This window comes from Peromyscus californicus, unplaced genomic scaffold, assembly GCF_007827085.1.
Source record: "Peromyscus californicus insignis strain IS unplaced genomic scaffold, ASM782708v3 Scaffold_3__1_contigs__length_106647218, whole genome shotgun sequence".
Lineage (NCBI taxonomy): Eukaryota > Metazoa > Chordata > Mammalia > Rodentia > Cricetidae > Peromyscus > Peromyscus californicus.
In genome coordinates, this window is record NW_026294551.1 from 105,097,100 (window position 1) to 105,115,363 (window position 18,264).

The following is an 18,264-nucleotide window of genomic DNA, read 5'->3' on the forward strand; positions in this document are numbered from 1 at the left end:
GCACAGCTGTATAAGTCACCTACAACTGTGTAACAAATTACCCTCGAATTCAGTAGCATCAAAAGACTACTCATGCCCTGGACAAGTGTCCATAGGTCAGAAACTCAAGAGCATCTTACATGAATAGCTCTGGTTCATGGTCTCTTATGAGGTCACAGTAACCTCAAGGTTTAACTGAACTAGTAGATCCACCTCTAAGTTGGCCCAGGGTGGTGCTGGAAGTTGGTAGTACCTCTCTGCTCCTTATCACCTGGGTAACTCCCAGGCTGCTTGAGCACCCTTACAAGATGGTACCTGACTGGATCCAGAACCAGCAGTGGAGAGAGCCAGGGAGCAGATGGGAAGCAGCATTAGATGCCATCACTCTGTTCTGTCAAGATCTGTTCTGTCAAGGGGCCGTGAAATACATAGGACCCAGATCAGCCATGTTTACTGCAGAGGGAATGGATGCAGAGTCCTGAGTAGCAGGGAGTGAGGCTCGCTGGGGACCATCTCAGAGGCTAGAATACTAGAGACTCACAAGTCCTGCTTTTTATTAGCTACTTTATTGGTCACTTCCTTTAGAGCTGATACACAGAAAATATGTATTAATGTTGCTTGGTCTTTTAATTCTCCGGCAATTCTGTGTGACACATAATTGATTTTCACTTGACAGTATGCTTCTGAGACCTCTCTGGGTTGACATCAGTAGACTGGGTGCACTGCCTTAATTTAACAGTACATGACCCTTCATTTATCTATTGTCCCATTGGTGGCCATCTAGAAATTCCTGACCTTTGCTTTTATAACAATGAAGGTTGGAAATCCTTGTCCATATCCTAGGATAAGCAATGAAAAGAAAGTGCTGGGTTGTAGCATATATGTATTCTGTCTTTTTAGTAGGTAGGGCCAATTTTCCTTTAAAATAGTGATTTACATTCTCATTCTCCAATAAGATAGTCAATTCTCCACAACATCACTAACTCCTGTTACTAGAAATTTTAATTTTTGCATACTCTTTGTTTTTGTTGTTGTTGTTTGCTTTGGGATCTTTTGGGGTTTTGTATTTTTTATTGTTTGGAGAGGGTCTTGCTCTGTAACCCAGCTGGTTTCAAACTCATGGTCTTCCTACCTCAGCCTCCTGAATTGTAGAATTACAGATAAGCACCATGACAACTGCTTGTTTTGACAATTTGATAGATATACAAATGGTATTTCAATGTTTGGGTTTTTTGTCTGTTTGTTTTAAGTTTGGTTTGTTTATTGTTTTTAGATGAAGACTTACACTCAGTAGGTACTTGTATTATTGTATTCAATAGGTAGCTAGGAATGATCTTGAACTTCTGATTTTCCATCACCTGACTGCTAAGATTACAAGTAAATGTCACCACACCGAGTTCATGCAATGCTGGAGATGGAACATGGGACTTGGTGCACAAGCAAGTCATCCACTAAACCACATACCCAGCCCTTAATTACTTTTAAGTATGTTTGAAAAAAAATATCACAAACTTCCCTAAGCCCCCATAGCCACAATGCTTTCTGCTGTATGAGTTCAACTTTAGATCCCTCACGTAAATGTGATCACACAACCCATGTTTGCATCCTGCACCTGGTTGGCTTCTCTCAGTGCGGTGTCCTCAGACTCCATCCACATTGTAGTATGGACAGGATTTCCTTCTTGTGAGGCAACTGCCACACTTCCTTTATCCGTGTATCTGCGGATGGGCATTTGGGTTGTCTCCATGTGTTGCCTATTGTGAATAATTTCTCTGTGGACGCAGGTGCATAGATTTCTTTCAATTATTTTGTATATGTATCTTCAGAAGGGAATTGCTAGATTGTGCAGTAATTCTATTTTTAATTTCTTGACAACCCCCAATACTGTTTCCCACAGCACTCCTTTTTTTTTTTTCATTCTCATCAACAACGGGACAAGAGTTCTTGTTTCTGGGTTAGAGTGTAACTTGGTTGTTAGACTGCCTACCTAACATACATGGGGCCCTGGGTTCCATCCCCAGCACTTCATAAACTGAATGTGGTGGCACATACCTATAATTCCTGCACTTCTGAAGTTGAGGCAGGAGGATCAGAAGTTCAAAGTCCTAATCTACAAAGCTACTTCAGAGCCAGCCTGGGATACATGGAACCCTGTCTCAAAGAGTTGCAGATTTTTCATGTGCTTACCAATACTATTTTTCTGTAATTGTTGCTTTTTGACAATGGCCAACCAACATCTGTATTTTATACCTCACTGAGTTCCAGTGAAGTTGGGCATCTGTACCCTGTCCCACTTGAAGGATGGAAACTAGAAGCTCTGGAAAGATAAGGCCTTCATCCCAAAGAACAGGGCTGGACAGTGGTGGAGCCAGTGCAGAGGCAGGGGGTGTAGTCCGAAGAGCAGCACCTTCCCAACATGCCACCCTGCTTTTAGGCTTTCAGTGCCTCTTTATGACGAGTAAGGAAGGAGAAAAGGATGGCCCCTGCTTCTGAATTCCTGCCACACACTCCACAGACAAGCGGGGGATGTGCACAGCATTGTTGTTCTTGGACTTGAAGGCCAAGCGGCCTCTACCTTCACCCAGAAGGAAGCAGCACACAAGCTAATACCCCGGACGGGAAATGTGTGCCCAGAAGATTACAGCTCCATTGTGTGTGGCTGGACGCCTTCCACTGGCTTTGTTTATGGGACAGATTGTTTTTGCTAAGTTGTTTGCTCCGGTAAGCCTCCAAGTTCTTGAGGCCCCTGGCCATGGAGAGGGTCACATTTACGGGCAGCACAGAGCACAGGCAGGAAAGGGCTACAAAGGAGTTTGATCCTGTGAGAGACCTCCAGAGCTCCCTGGACAAAACCAAAGCTGCTTTTACTTTAATTCCTAAGTGGCTGTGCCACGGGTGTCATCTTTCCTTCCCTCTTGGCTTCGGGTGCTGACACCCTTGTGTCACTGTCCACATTCCATGACAACTCACCGCTACACACTTCCATATGTGCTGTTGGGATTCTGAGGCATTTTCTTTGGTTTTCCTAATTTTTCCTTCCAGAAGTACAATGCACTCAGTAGTTCAAGCTTTTCTGTACCATTTGTTCCAAATCATGGAGCAGATGGAGCCTGTGGAGTGTAAGGTGAACACGCCCCACTCAGGGCCATGAGGGGTGTATCTCCTCTGGTGGTCTTGGCGCTGTGTTCCTCTGACGGAGAACGTATTGTGTCTGGCTTTTGGAGCAGATGCCAGCTGCTAACATGCACTCCTTCATTGTTCTTTTTTCCCACCCACCTCGCCACCCAGCCCATCCCACCTCCCAGCATTTCCCACTCTCCCCAAACCTCAAGAATTTAGGCCAGCCAGTCTAGAAAAGACAGATGTGGAAATGAAGGAGGCTTGAGGGTCTTACCGTGGCTGAACACAGAGAAGGGCCACCCTGGTCACAGAGGTCACTGCAGCAACAGGGGTGTCAGTGGAAAAACACTCAGCATTGTGCTGGGAACAGCTCCCTAGGGCTGAGGGGGTAGCTTAGTGGAAAGCATGTCTCTAGCATGCACAAGGTCATGAGCTCAATCCCAGCACAAGAACAATGAAAGTCCCTCTAACTTCCTGCATGCTACCTTGGGCTGGACCTTCTGCTCAGACAGTCTTGCCAGTGTGAACCACAATGAACTGACTACAGTGTATTGATTTAAAACTAGACACCTAGACCCAACTGTATCAGAGAAGGCTTCCTGGAGGAGGTGACATCTAGATTGAGTCTGGAAAAAAAAGTTTCCTCCTGCTATGTAGGCAATCTCACCAAGAACAATCTTGAGCCTTGAGAGACACCATTTGCTATCCATGACTGCTGAAGTACCTGGCCAGGTCCTCATCCACTCATTTATTTATTCACTCATTCAATCAGTCTACAAAGTGCCAGTGAACATCTATAGTGACAAGATAAACCTAGGTCCCATGACAGCATCTGTGGGACGACAGCTGAGATGGAAAGGGAGCATGCTCCGGGGCCCTATGCCCAGCATGTGGCCTCCTCATTACTAACTGACCCTGGTGCTCACCTGTCTTCATAGTGCTAGGAATAGCTTTTGTTCCCATTTTAACGGAAGGACATTGAAGTTCAGGGACTGTGTTATCCGGAATTTGGGGCAATGTGACAAATGCCTGAGAGATTCATTTGACACACAGCTTCAGTCAGTGGTGTCTGGTTCTACAGAATGTCATGGAAGGAGGGAATAGGTAGGGGCATTGCTGACCTTGTGGCAGGAGATAGGAGGAGGAAGGGTGTGGCTTGGGCAAAACAGAGCCCCCAAAGACACCCTCTAATTTTTCTAGAACTTCTTAAACTAGGACCAGCATCTGGGAACTACATGCCAATGGGGTACATGTCAGCTGTAACAGGGATGACATGTAGTCTTCATGGCATCTTCCATTGTGCTTGTTTGCAAACCCAGGACAAGTAGGAACCCACCATAAGAGGGCGAGCACACACTCTCTGCAGCTGAAGTGTGTGAAGAAAAGTCTGCTCCTTGGTGCCCCAAACCCGCTCTGACCTCCCTCTCAGGCTATGCCCATCACTGACCCTTAGCCAAGAGGGATAGGAACTTCACCCAAAGACTCCATCATCCCAGAATTATATACCCACCTCCGCTGTCTCACAACACAATGGTAGAGATGGATAAGTATGGGAGAGAGTCCTTGTGTGTCATGATACTGCTCTATTGGGCCCCATGGAGGGGTTCCTTTGTCCATGGTCACTTTTCCAGAAGGCTGCAGTTGTTGAGCCTGTAACTCTAGGACTCCTGGACAGTAACCAGCAACTCTAACCATCCAAAGCAGCTCCAGCTAGGGAACAGTCTTTTTGTCCCTGGTCATCTCTGGCCAGTTCTTGGTCTCAGGGCAATCTCACCCCTCCTACAATGGCTCCCATTAGTCTACTTCCTACCACCACCATCAGCTCCTGTCTCCACCCCTCCAACAGGATACACGAAATCTTCCAGAAACTTCTAGATGCATGATCTAAGATCTCATTCTGCCTAAATATATTGTTTGTCGGTTTTGAGTATTATCTACTTCCAGAATCACACATGGAAAATTATATAAAATCTTCTCAGCTGTCAGATTTTCCATACTCACCTAACAATCCCTTCTCAGCAAGTTCAGCCCAAGTGGACATCTGAGGGCTGACGGCTTCCTGCCTCTCCCTCTCCTCTTCACACAGAATTCCATGGGCAGTGAGGGTCTGGCCTTGGAAGTGGAGAGAGAGGTAAGCTAAGGAAATGGCTTCATAAGTGAAGCACTTCCCTTGCATGTGTGAGGACCAGAGTTTGATCCCCAGAACCGAAGGTGGCAGTGCATGCTTACAATCTCAATGCCGGGGAGGCAGTGACAGGTGGATCCCTGAGGCTTTCTGCAGCCAGCCTGGCCTACTCAGTGAGTTCCAGGCCAGCGATGGACCTTTTCTTAAAAAACAAGGTGGTCAGCACCTAAGAAATGACCTTTGAGGTTGACCTCCGACTTCACATGCATGTGCACAGGCACACCCTGACATGCACACACAAAATGCAGAAAGTCACAAAAGGAAGTTGTGGTGGTATTTTACTTTTACTGAAATGTGATTTTAATTGTATGTTAATAAATAAAGTTGCCTGGGGGTCAGAGCTATTAGAGCCACAGCAAGAGCGTGGTGGTGGTGGTGGCGCACGCCTTTAATCCCAGCACTTGGTAGACAGAGCTAGGTAGATCTCTCTGTGTAAAAAGATACAGCCAGCATTGGAGACACACGCCTTTAATCTCAATCCCAACCATAGAAGACCTGGAAGTCTTTACAGACAGGCAGTGACGAAACATGGGTTTACAACCAATGAAAAGGCAGAACCGAAAGTCTTTATAAAGACAAACACACAGGAAGTAGCTCCCTTTCGGAGAGCTCTCTTGGCTGAAGCAGGAAGGGTAAGGCTCTTAGCTCTGACCTCTTGACTTTCTTCTCTGAATCGGCTCTGTGTTTCTTATTTAATAAGACGGTTGGTTACATCTACAGGAAGTAGCTCCAGGAAAGAAGACAGCTAATGAGAGAACATGTGGCTGTAGGGTCTGGCATCTGAAAACCTAGCCTGCTACCCTAGTATTCAGCAATGGAGAGAGAGTGAGAATGTGCAAACAGGAAAGGCCAGAGGAGTAGGGAGAAGAAGTTGTATGCCCTTTGGCAACTCATTAACTTACACTGATTCTCAGCTTACCCAGCTGTAAACTGGGGATGACATTAATCTCTGTGAGAAATGAATGAAAACATACCACTAGGTCTCTCACCTCTGTATCTGGAGGCTGACAACATGAGTTGTCATGGATTTATGTCCCAGCTTTATTCAGGGAGTCATGTTTCTTGGCACCTGACTAAATAAAAATGAGTTTTAAATTTTTTATTACATTTATTTTTTATTATGTATGTGTGTGTATACTTATATGCTAGGGTGTGTGTTTGGTAGTCAGAAGACAACTTTAAGATGTGGCTCTCTCCTTTCATCATGAAATCTGCAGATCAAATTTGGATCACCAGGTTTGGCAACAGATACCTTTGTCAGGGAGTGATCTCACTGGTCCAAAAGTGAATTTTTAAAGGAGGCAAATAGATAGAAATGGGTGCTACTGAGTAGCCGGTGACCTTAACCGTGGCTGGTGAAGTGACACAAGCATTGTGCCAACTTCAAGTACGTTCTGAAGAGTAGCAGTTATTAGCATGATGTAGGGCCTGAAACCTTGACTAGTGCTGACAAGGTTGCAGATTATGGAGGGAAGTCTGTGAAGTTCTCAGAATCATCAAATCATAATGCTTTCCTGTTTTGTTTGTTTTGAGACAAGTTCTCAAGTGTCTCAGGCTGACCTCAAACTTGCTATGTACCTGTCTTAGTTAGGGTTTCTATTGCTGTGAAGAGACACCATGACCATGGCAACTCTTATATAGGAAAACATTTAATGGGATAACTTACAGTTCAGTCCATTATCATCATGGTGGGAAGCATGGTGGCATGCAGGCAGACATGGTGCTGGAGAAGGAGCTGAGAGTTCCATGTCTGGATAGGCAGGCAGCAGGAAGAAGGAGACATTGGGCCTGGCTTGAGCATCTGGAACCTCAAAGCCCGCCCCCAATGACACACTTCCTCCAACAGGGCAACACCTCTTAACAGTGCCACTCTCTATGAGCCTATGGGGGCCATTTTCTTTCAAACTATCACAGTACCCAAGGTAATCCTCCTGTCTTCACTTCCCAAGTGCTGAGATGACAGGCATCTATCACCATGCTTGGTTTATGCGCCACTGGGTATCTAACTCAGAGCTTTGTGTGTGAAGTGAGCACTCTACCAGCTGAGCTACAACCCAGCCTGGGAGATTGTAATCATTTCTGTCCAGATATATTGCCTGCCAGACACATCTCTATAGAGGACATAGTAGGTGGTTAATAAACATTGAGTTAAAAGGGACAAGTCTCCTGGGCTCTGGTGAGTGGCAGCTTCCCTTAACTGTGCTAGTGGAACCTCTGAGCAGCTTTCAGGAACACCAGATACAATGAACGCCAAGCTCCATCCTTTGCATGGTACACAACAGCAGAGCCACATTTCCTGAGCAGCATTTCTTGGCCTGTACATGAAATTACCAGGCTTTGTGCAGTATCGTCTCCCTCCCTACACCCCAAACGTGCTGACCCAGCAGCTCTTAAAAAACAGTGTGAATCTCTCCTACCATCATCATTTTTCTTAATCTATAACCTAACTGAGTAAACAGAGGTTAGAGCTGAAGAGAAGAAGCCATAGTATACTGCTGTAAAGGCTCACAGACAGCAGATCCTTCCAGCCATAAGTGAACCTGACCATGATATCAACAGACAATAACAGTTCTCTGAGCAGTGATTACACACCAGGTGTGGCTCTAAGTGCCACACCTCCATCTGCTCCTTTCATCCTTGCACTCTTTCAAGGTTCAGAGATGATCCCTAGTTTATACAAGAGGAACTAAAGAGCACACAGGTCAGTGGTTATCAGACTTGATCAGGAGTCAGCCCCAAGCCTAGAGGACTGGATGTGGAGTCATGGAAAGATGATTGTTAGGGGCCCAAAGCTGCAGCTGAGTAGAGGAATCATTTCTTGGCAACATTCAGTTGTATATTTCAAAATAACTAGTGAAGAGGATTTTTAATGTTCCAAGACAAGATAAAGGTTGACAGTGATGGACAGACATGCTGATGACCCTGATCACATTGTATGCACCTGTTGGAATGACACACTGGACCACATAAACATGTGTAAGTGTTAAGTATCAACAAACACACACATATGAAAAGCAAATTTCACACTGACATTTCAAATAGAATTTGGGTTTGAGATGCTTTTGACTGATGACAGCAGCTCAAACTCTTTGGTTTACTTTTCCCTCAGGAGCAAAAGTAAGAGGATGCTGGCACTGGTTTTAAGGCTTAGGGCATGAAAGTCCCTTTGGTCTTAGGAGGCCTGGACACTACTCAGCACCACCCTGTAGTTCAGCAGGGAAAGAAGGAGGGGAGGGAAGAGAGGAAGGGAGGGAGGAAGGGAGGACAAAGAGGGCTCAGTGCCCTATCTGGAGTGCTGGCCGATCTCTGTACCTCATTGGCCAGGAACCACCTCTGCCCAGATTGTCACTCAAGAGAAGGTCAAGTCAGCTAGTCAAAAGTGCCACAAAAAAGTTCTACAGGGTGGGGGAATACAGGATGTCTGTCAGGACAGGACAGGTGGCTCTGAACAGAGGCCTGGTGACTGGGACCCAGGCTCACTGCAAAGATCTGGAACAGAGCTTTCTACACAGAGAACAATGTTATTTGGAAGCAAGTAGGGATGGTGCGGGGCTAGGATGTCTCTAAGCAGAGAGGGAAGTTTAGGGCCACTGAGACCTGAAAGCAACATAACAGGGCCACAGGGGGCACAGAGGCATTTAGACTGGGACCCAGGGTGGGGTAGACCTAGAGCTTTCTGTCAGGGGCTGGCAGGACCCACTCACAGTTAAAATGCACCACTGGTGTCCAAGGGTTCAGAGAGGTGAGAGGCTCAGAGAAGCAGTTGCAGCTAAGGGTGAATTCTCCCAGTGCCTGCCTTTGGGTTTATTCCTCCTGGAAATCCTCACCCACTCCACCCCCTCTTTTATGCTAGCACAGCTCCTAGAGTGCTGGCCTGTGTCCTGTTCTCCCCAGGACCTTGTGCAGGGCCAGAGGTGATGGAAACACTTGCTAAGAACCGCTTGAACTGAACTGGGCAGGAGCAAGTGTCTGCTCCAAGATCCCCCACCTGTTGCCACTGACTCCGCTCATGGTTCTGGCTAGAGCACTGGCTCTTTGCCTCCCAGGGGGGCATTTGGCAATGTCTGAAGACACATTCTGCTGCTGTCATAACTAGAGAGAAGTGACCATGCTGCCGCTGTTTCCCTACAGGGCACAGGGTGACCCCCACACAGAATGACCTGGCTCCAATGCCAGTATTTCTGAGGTTGAAAAAACCTGCATAGATCTAAATGTCTTCTCCACTGTTTCCCTAATATTTTCTGCTAAATTAATTCACTTTCTTATTAGCACATATTAATTGTGTCAAATAATGGGTTTCATTGTGACATTTTCATACAAGTGTGAACGTTCTTTGATTAGATTCCCCTCCCTTACTCCCCTCCCTTAATACATCTTCCCAAATGAGTTCGCTTTTTAAATGAAGGAAAAAAAAAGTGGGCAGGGTTGGGGAAGAAGGGCCGGGGGTGGGGGGTAGAGTGCTCACTGAGCATGAGCAAACCCAAGGGCTCCATTCCTAGTGCAAAAAAATACACAAAGAAAACAGAAACATGAAGTAAAATAAAAACAAGATCATGTTTGGCTCTTCTAACTAACACACCAGTGTGACTTCTGGTAAATAGAAGACTGTATGAAAATAAGTACTCATAAAAAAAAAAAAACGGATAGATACTCATAAAACAAGCAGACACAAAAACAATTACACCATAGCTGAATGTTTCGACCACTTCAAGGTCCTGAGCCTGAAGCTTGTTTCTCTCTCTCCAAAACAGTTTGATCAACATCTTTAGGACCTGATTAATTAGGTTAAAGGAAAGTGAAAAGAAAAGGCAGATAAATGTAGTATGATTCTGGGTTGATTTTGAATCAGAAAAAAAATATTAGAATGATTCAGATGGCCTTATTGTGACAACTGACAAGCTCTAGATGTGGACTGTGTGTTAGATGCAGAGAAGGGTCAACATCACATGACTTGTGTGTGGTTATATTCAGAAGTGCCCTTGTTCTTAGCAAACACATGAAACATATCAGAATGCAATAACCAATCACAATATTCTCCATGCAAGTTATTCTCCATGCATTTTAAAAGTTAGTTTATTGCACTGTATTATTACTATGTTTATGACTAGAGGTATTTGTATGTGCCATGGTGCACATGTGGAGGCCATGTTATGATTTTGGACAGTTGTTCTCTCTCTTTCCACTGTGGGGTCCAGGAATCAAACACGGGTCATTAGGCTTTGGGGCAAGCACTTTTATCCATTTCACCATCCTGCTGGCCCTAAAATGCTTTTTTTTTTTAAAAAAAAAAAAGTGAGATATAGATGCATACATGTGTAATACACACATGTAAATAAACATGGAAAGAGAGGAATACAAAAAGATAAATATAGCAAAAATATAAAGCTAAATCTAGTACATAAGAGAAATTGTATTACTCTTGTAACTTTGCTTTTTTTTTCTTGAGACCCAGCCTTGAACACATTAGAACTGAAGATAACTTCATACTTATAATCCATCTGCCCCCATCTCTCAAGTGCTCAGATTCCAGGCATGTACTACCATCCCCGGTTTATGCTGTGTTGGGGATGGAACTCAGGGTTTATGCATGTGAAGCAAGTACTTCCCCCACCCCACCCCAACCCTGTGCCTCACATTTATCCAAGATAAAAAGCTAAAAGCAGGGTTGCCACAGGTTGGGGAAATAGTTCAGTGGGAAAAATGTTTCCCTTGCAAGCACAAAGACCTGAGAGAGACCCCCAGACCCCACATTTAACAACAACAACAACAAAAGCCAGGCACTTAAAACCTTGGTGCTGGGAAAACAGAAACAGACAGTTCCTTGCAGCTTGCTGGCGGCCTCGCCTACCTGACACACTCCACACCAGTGAGAAGATTTGTCTCATTAAAAAAAAGAAAGAGAGAGAGAGAGAGAGAGAGAAAAGAAAGAAAGAAAGAAAGAAAGAAAGAAAGAAAGAAAGAAAGAAAGAAAGAAAGAAAGAAAGAAAGAAAGGATGAATATTACCTAAGGAAAGACACCAAAGGTTATCCTCTGGCCTCCATAAGCATGCACACATGTCCATCTGCCCACCCACATGAATGTATTGTGTATGTGCTTGTAAGCAAGAACACTCGCGTGTGTGCACACACATGTAATCAAGGAAGTAAAAACTGACTTTGCCTCTCACATGACAAATGTCTGTGTTTTAGGAGCTCAGGAGGGCTTGGGATATTAATGGTTTCTGATGAATTGAATACTTCTACTTTTCCCAAAAATTGATAGCAAAGTCTAAATGATGCTTTCCATGCCGTCATACCATCATACATATGCGATAAGACAGGCAGATCACCTCCAGGGGCAGGGGTGATGCTAGTGTCACGAGTCCTGTGTGCAGGGCTCGTGGGATGCATCTCCGTGGGAAAACCGCTTCAGTTGTGCCACGGTGGCTGCGGTGCTCGCTGGAGACACTGCTGCTGCTGGTGAGAGAGTGAAAGACTACCCCACCGGAGAGAGGCGAGAGGCGACACTCTCGCTGCCACTGGGTGCGCTCTGGCCAGGCAGATGTCTCTGCTGGCTCAACAGCTGGCAGCTTCTCTTCAATTTATGAAAACATTACCTGTGAGGCTCAGTTTCCACAGCTGTGAAGCGGTGAGAAATAGTGTAAACTGGGTGTCAACAGCCCTCTGAGGTCTCTAGAAAGCACTGACTCGACTCACCACCCACACGCTTGTTCCCAGTCTTGGGGAAATTCCAATACCAATGCAAAGAGGTCACTGGATTCCCGGAGCCTTAAGTTCCCTCCATCAAGGCTGACTTCTTGCCCTCCTTCTGGCATGTGCAGCAACTTAGTTGTCTTCTCTCCCAGAAACTCCCTTGCAATGATGTCCAACACACACACAAAGACAGGGGAGCACAAACATATCCAGACACTTAGGAGACAAAGACACACACATACAAACATCCAGACACAGTAACACACCTAGGTCCAGAGCAGGAAATGCACACAGGTACACAGACAGACACACAGACAGAACTGAGGAAGTTGCTCAGCAGTAACTCACAATGTGTAAGGCTCTAGGTTTACTCCCCAGTACTAATAAATACATTCCTTCTTGCTGGGAATGGTGGCTTATGCCTGTAATCCCAAGATCTTGAGAGGCTGAGGCAGGTGGATCACTAAGGGTTTTAAGCCCTCAAGTAAAATAAGAAAATTTTATCTCCAGCCACACCACTCTGAACATTCCTGACATTGTCTGATCACAGTAAGCTTGGATGGGAGAGATACAGTGTATTTAGACACACATATACACATGTATGTGGGTGCATAGATCATACACACAAATGCATAGACATACCCCCATGTGGAAATACGTATAGAAATGCAGACACACTCTCAAATAAGCAGAAACACATGGACGGACACACACACACACACACACACACACACACACACACACACACACACACACACACGAGGCCTGAATGTGTGGCCAACTTTACAAGGTCTGGGAACACATTGGGCACACATACTGCTGTAATCCCATCACTCAGGAGGCAGAAGGGAGGTAGTTACAAGTTCAAGATCAGTCTGTGCTGCATAGTGAGACCCTGTCAAAAAAAAAAAAAAAAGAAAAGAAAAGAATTGTCAAGGCAAAGTTGAATATTAAGAACCTTCCTTTCAAAGCCCCCTGAACATCCTTCCTCTCTTGACTTCTACAATGCTTCCCAAAATATCCCTCTCCATTTTTAAAATCAGAACTAGTAATTTATTTGTGACTCTCCTTACTTTCAAATCCTGCTTTGGATTACCTCTGTATGCCTTGTAGGGGGCCTGCCCCCCACCTTTCCCCTCAGGGTACTCTTGAGCAGAGAAAAATGAGGAATATGTAGATAGAAATATAGAGGAGAGAGACAGATAGAAACATAGAATAGCCTCAGGAGGTCCTGGGTCAAAACCCACCAGCCCCTTCTGTCTCTACTAAAGGGCTTTTAAAGGAATGCCAAAGGGTGGAGCAAAAGACCCCCCCCCCAGCAAAGCCAAGTGCAAACCATCCCAAATACCTCGTGACCATGCACATGGTCAAGCAATCCCCTAATTCAGCCCTGCTGTGTAAAGCAAGCTTAGATATCACTAGGAAACTTTTGTGGGCTCCCACAATGCCTCTACCCTCATACCCAAGCACTGCTACAAAATGCCTCCCTTCTTGCTCCCAATCTGCTCCCACCTGGCTTTGCAAGAGGAGAGCAGCAGGGAGATTATTTCTCATAGGTGTGGCATGTCACTCACTCTTAGACTTAAAGTGATGCTGTAGTCACACTGTGTCTTGTTACATTTGCTGAAGGGTTTGCATTAGTTACTTCCTCCTCCTCTACCTGGCAGGCTTGTTGGAAGGATGATGTGAAATGTGGTGGTGCCAGCAAATTCACGGCTTTAGGATCCCAATATAAGTCAACTTAAAGCCAACTAGTCAAAGTTCAGGGTGATGGGCACCACATCCCCTTATACACATTCTTGGTGATGGGCACCACATCCCCTTAAACACATTCATGGCAACAGGCACCACATCCCCTTAAACACACTGCCATGGTTTGGGTGGGATCTGAATTTGTCTCCCAAAACTTCACACACCAGAAAGGAAGGCACTGTTGAGAGGGAGGAGCCTGTAAGAAGTAGGGCTCAGGGGGAGGTGGCTTGGTCACTGGCTCTTGGAAAGAATAGTGCAGTCCTGACAGGAGCCCAGAGAGAGTGAGTTGTTATATAAAAACAAAAGAGCAAGGCAGGGGGTGAGGGTGGGGCTGCGGAGACTGCTCAGTCAGTAAAGTGTCTGCCATATAAGCATGGGGACCTGAGTCTGGATCCCCAGCACCCAGGTAAATGCCAGGAGTGGCAGCAGGTACCTGTAATCGCAGTACTGAGGAGACAGGAGCCACAGAGCTTGCTGGCCAGTCAGTCTAGCTTCAGGTACAGTGAGAGACTATGTCTCAAAACTGAAGAAGACCTGATGTTGACCTCAGGCTTCCACACACATGTGCACACACACGAGTATACACACACAGACCAAGGCTGGCCCCTGTGTCTCCAAAGCCTCCTGTCACAACTCCTGATGCCCTCCATCACATATGGTACAGCCAGACATGCTCTTAGAAGAAGCAGAACAAATAAGGCTGCCTAATCCCAAACTTTCACTCTTCAAAACCATGAAGTTAAATGAAACATTTTTCTTTATAAACCTCCCAGACTCTAGTATTTACTTATAGCAATAGAAAATGAATTAAGATACACACCTAAATCTTTCCTGACTCAGGGCTCCATACACGCTGCTCCTGTCTCCCTCGGAAGATTCAGCTTTCTTGTCCATTAGCTCTACCCTTTTTACCATCAGTTCAGGAATGCTCCCCAGGCCATCCTGCTGGCTTCCTGCCTCTGCCTTAGCTCACAGTGATTCTGGATTTCTCTACTTAGTTAATTTTTTTAAGATTTTTTTTTTTTTTTTTGGTTTTTCGAGACAGGGTTTCTCTGTGTAGCTTTGCGCCTTTTCTGGGACTCACTTGGTAGCCCAGGCTGGCCTCGAACTCACAGAGATCCGCCTGGCTCTGCCTCCCGAGTGCTGGGATTAAAGGCGTGCACCACCACCGCCCGGCTTAAGATTTATTTTTACGTGTATGGGTGTTGTATACATGTGCACTACATGCATGCAGAGGCCCGAAGATTGCATCAGACTCCTTGGAACTGAGGTTACAGACTGTTATGAGCCTCCATGTGGGTGCTGGAAATTGAAACCAGGTCCTCTAGAAGAGCAGCCAGTGCTCTTAATCACTGAGCCATCTCTCCAGCCCCTTACTTTATTTAAAAAAAGATTTCATTTTTATTTCTGTGTATATGCATGGCTGTATGTGCATATATGTGTGCAGGTGCCTTGCAGAGGCCAAGGCACCATATTTCCCTGGAGATGAGGTCACAAGCAATTGTGAGCCACCCAGCACAGGTGCTGGGAACCAAATTCTGGTCCTCTCAGAGAGAAGCAATTGCTCTTAACAACTGAGTCAGCTGGAGTTCTTACTTTTAGCATATTTTCTTTAGTGAGTTCTTACTAAGTATGCCTATGTGTCCACTTCATACCCCCAGAATCCAGCACACTGCTAAGTACATGATGTTGAATGACAATCCCCTTTGAAAGCCTCACCACAAGGGATAGATTGTTCTAATTGGCTTTACTTTTGTTTTGCTGTGGTTTTAATTTTCATTTTTTGAGACAGTTGTACTGTGTAGCCCAGGCTGGCCTCAAACTTGCAACCTTCCTGCCTCAGTCTCAAGAGTCCTGGGACTGCAGGTATGTCTACCACCTAGGGTCTCCAGTCTATTACCAGCTTTAGAATATACAATTCTCAGGTTCATATTGCTTCTAGAAAACTGGAGAAATGTCCTTATCAGTCACGTGGGTGGTCAGCAAGTGCTGTGCTCTGCACTAAGTATGCCGCCCTGGTATGGCTTATTAATGTGATTTTTAACCTGGGTCACTTGGTCAACATGGTGCTTGTGTGATTCATAGACTCTTAAAAGTTAATGCTGTGGTCCAGCGGGAATTGCTTTGGTTCCTTTATTTCCTCCTCATGTATTAATTATGTCTCCTTAAAGAAAAGAATTCCCCCTCCTCTCCATAGGTGTCCATGGTTCTGTTGCATTCTATGACATACAATCCAACACTGTCATTGTTCTGTTGCCGAAACTATCCCAGCTTTGACGGCTGGTGTTCTTTCCAGTGTCCTTTCAATCCGCCTTCCCTCCTCAGAGTCCTGGTTCCTTTTCCTGGACGGCATTTAGGAACCAAGATTTAGATGAAAAATATGCTCAGCGTTACAGCCTGGGGCCCTTTGACACTAGGCCTTAATGCTTTCCTTCTTTATTTGTAATTGTGAGGTAATTTTTCCCTCCAATTGAAGGGCTAATACTTAAATCTGGACAAGCTGTGAAAAATGTTCCCTCTCATGCCTCCCCCTTTTTCTCTACCTCTCACATGACTGGACACCAGAGTGCAACTCTGAATGCTAGATGATGTCAGAAGCTGACCCTAAGGCTCTTCCTTCTGTAAGAAGCACTGAGCAGGGGTGCAGGAGGGTCAGCCGGGCTCTGGAATGTGAGCTCATTATTCCAGGCAAATGAGTCAGAAGAGATGGGAACGAAAATGCACTTGAGCAGTTCTGTGTTAACACGGTCCTGGGGAAAAAGCAGGGCAGCTTTGGTCCTCTGCGGAGAACCCGCAACAGTAGCGTTTCTCTTTGGCCATTGGCTTCTCTCCTGCAGGCACCACCACCACCCGCTCAGTGATGTCCTCCCATCGTCCCAGCAGAGCTGCTGCCTCCCTTCCATCTGACCGTCCCTCCTCAGTGTCCCAGCGGAAACCTTTCACAGCTGGGTCCTCAGGTTTTCCATAAAAAGAAATCAAGCTTACATTCGAATTTATTTTGTTGTCTAAGGACTTTTTCCCTCCTCTAAGGCTCCTTGGTTTATAACACACTGGGTGTTGAGGGAGATATTCTGCATTTCCGTCCTTTCAGAACAGCACACAGCATGAAACCTCAAAGAATGCTTCCATCAGAAATCCAAATGGTGCCCACTGCTCTCTGGATGTGGGAAAACGAGGGGAGGCAGCCAGGGTATGCTCTCTGATAGTACCCAGCAGTGCTTGTCAACCTTCTTAAGGCTATGACTCTTTACTACAGTTCCTCATGTTGTGGTGATCACCACAACCATAAAATTATTTTTGCTGCTATTTCATAACTGTAATTTTGCTACTGTTATGAACTACAATGTAAATATCTGACATTCTCAACCCACAGGTTGAGAACCACTGGCCTACAAGCTTTAGGATTGGAGACCAAGAGTCCCACTTCTTTAAGCCTCTCCTAGGGAAAAAAAAAAAAAAAAAAACTGTTCCATGTACTGTTCTATCATGTCATCAATGATGCCGGAATCCTGCACCTCCCACTAGCAAGGTGGCTGCCACTCCTACCAGGAATAGACAACAAATTCCTGCCACTCCACAGCCTGGAAATGTCAAGGCCACACAAGAGAAAACCTAGGGTGAGCCCAGTTTTTCTTAGCTGTTTCTAGGAAGTCTGGATAGAGCATTACCAGGCATAAACTTCCCAAGGAGCCACTGGGTAGCTTCCTGGGGGGACTGGGTGTCTAAATCATTGCCTGGATACTGAACCTTCACAACACAATATAGAACTCCCTTGGAGAGTTCCAAGAACACTCTCCATCTTTGAGAGGAATGTTTAGCAAAGCTACTTGGGGTTGGCAGGAAGGGACAGAGGATGTGGTGAGTAATATCAAGGGTGATGACGTGAGGGGCATGTGAGCAGTGTTACAGCAGGAGTTGAGACAAGGAAGCGGTGATGATGGGATGATGCTGAAGGTGGTTGGGATTTAACGGCTTTCTTTATAAGCCTGACAATGAATGCTCTTGAGTTTGTATCTTCCTGAGTTTTCACTGTGTGAGGTAAGGGCTCTCATAAATCCCACTTTACATCTGAGAAACTGTGGTCCAAAGAACTGAAGTGCAGTGGCTGCAAGGTGGGAAGGATTGGAAGATAACTCTGGAATATTGGCCTTTGGTCAATATTCACTGTGTGGTCTTGTTAGAAAGATCCATCACGTGGGTAGTTAGGCTTTGATTTAAGTGTGTTAGTGTGTCCCATGTATGTATTAATGTGGGTGTATGCACGTGTGTGTGGGCCAGATGTGGGCATCATGTCTTCCTCAATGGCTCTCCCCCTTTTTTTCTGAGACAGGGTCTTTCACTAAACCTGGGCTCACTGGTAAATGAGCAGGTACTGGAACTGCTCCTGCCTGCCTCCTAGATTCTGGGATTATAGAAGCATGCTTCAGTGCCCATCTTTTCACATGGGTGCTGAGGATCCAAACTCAGGTCCTTGTGCTTATACAAGCACTTCAGTGACTGAGCCCCAGGGCTTTGGTTTTACTGAACCAAATACT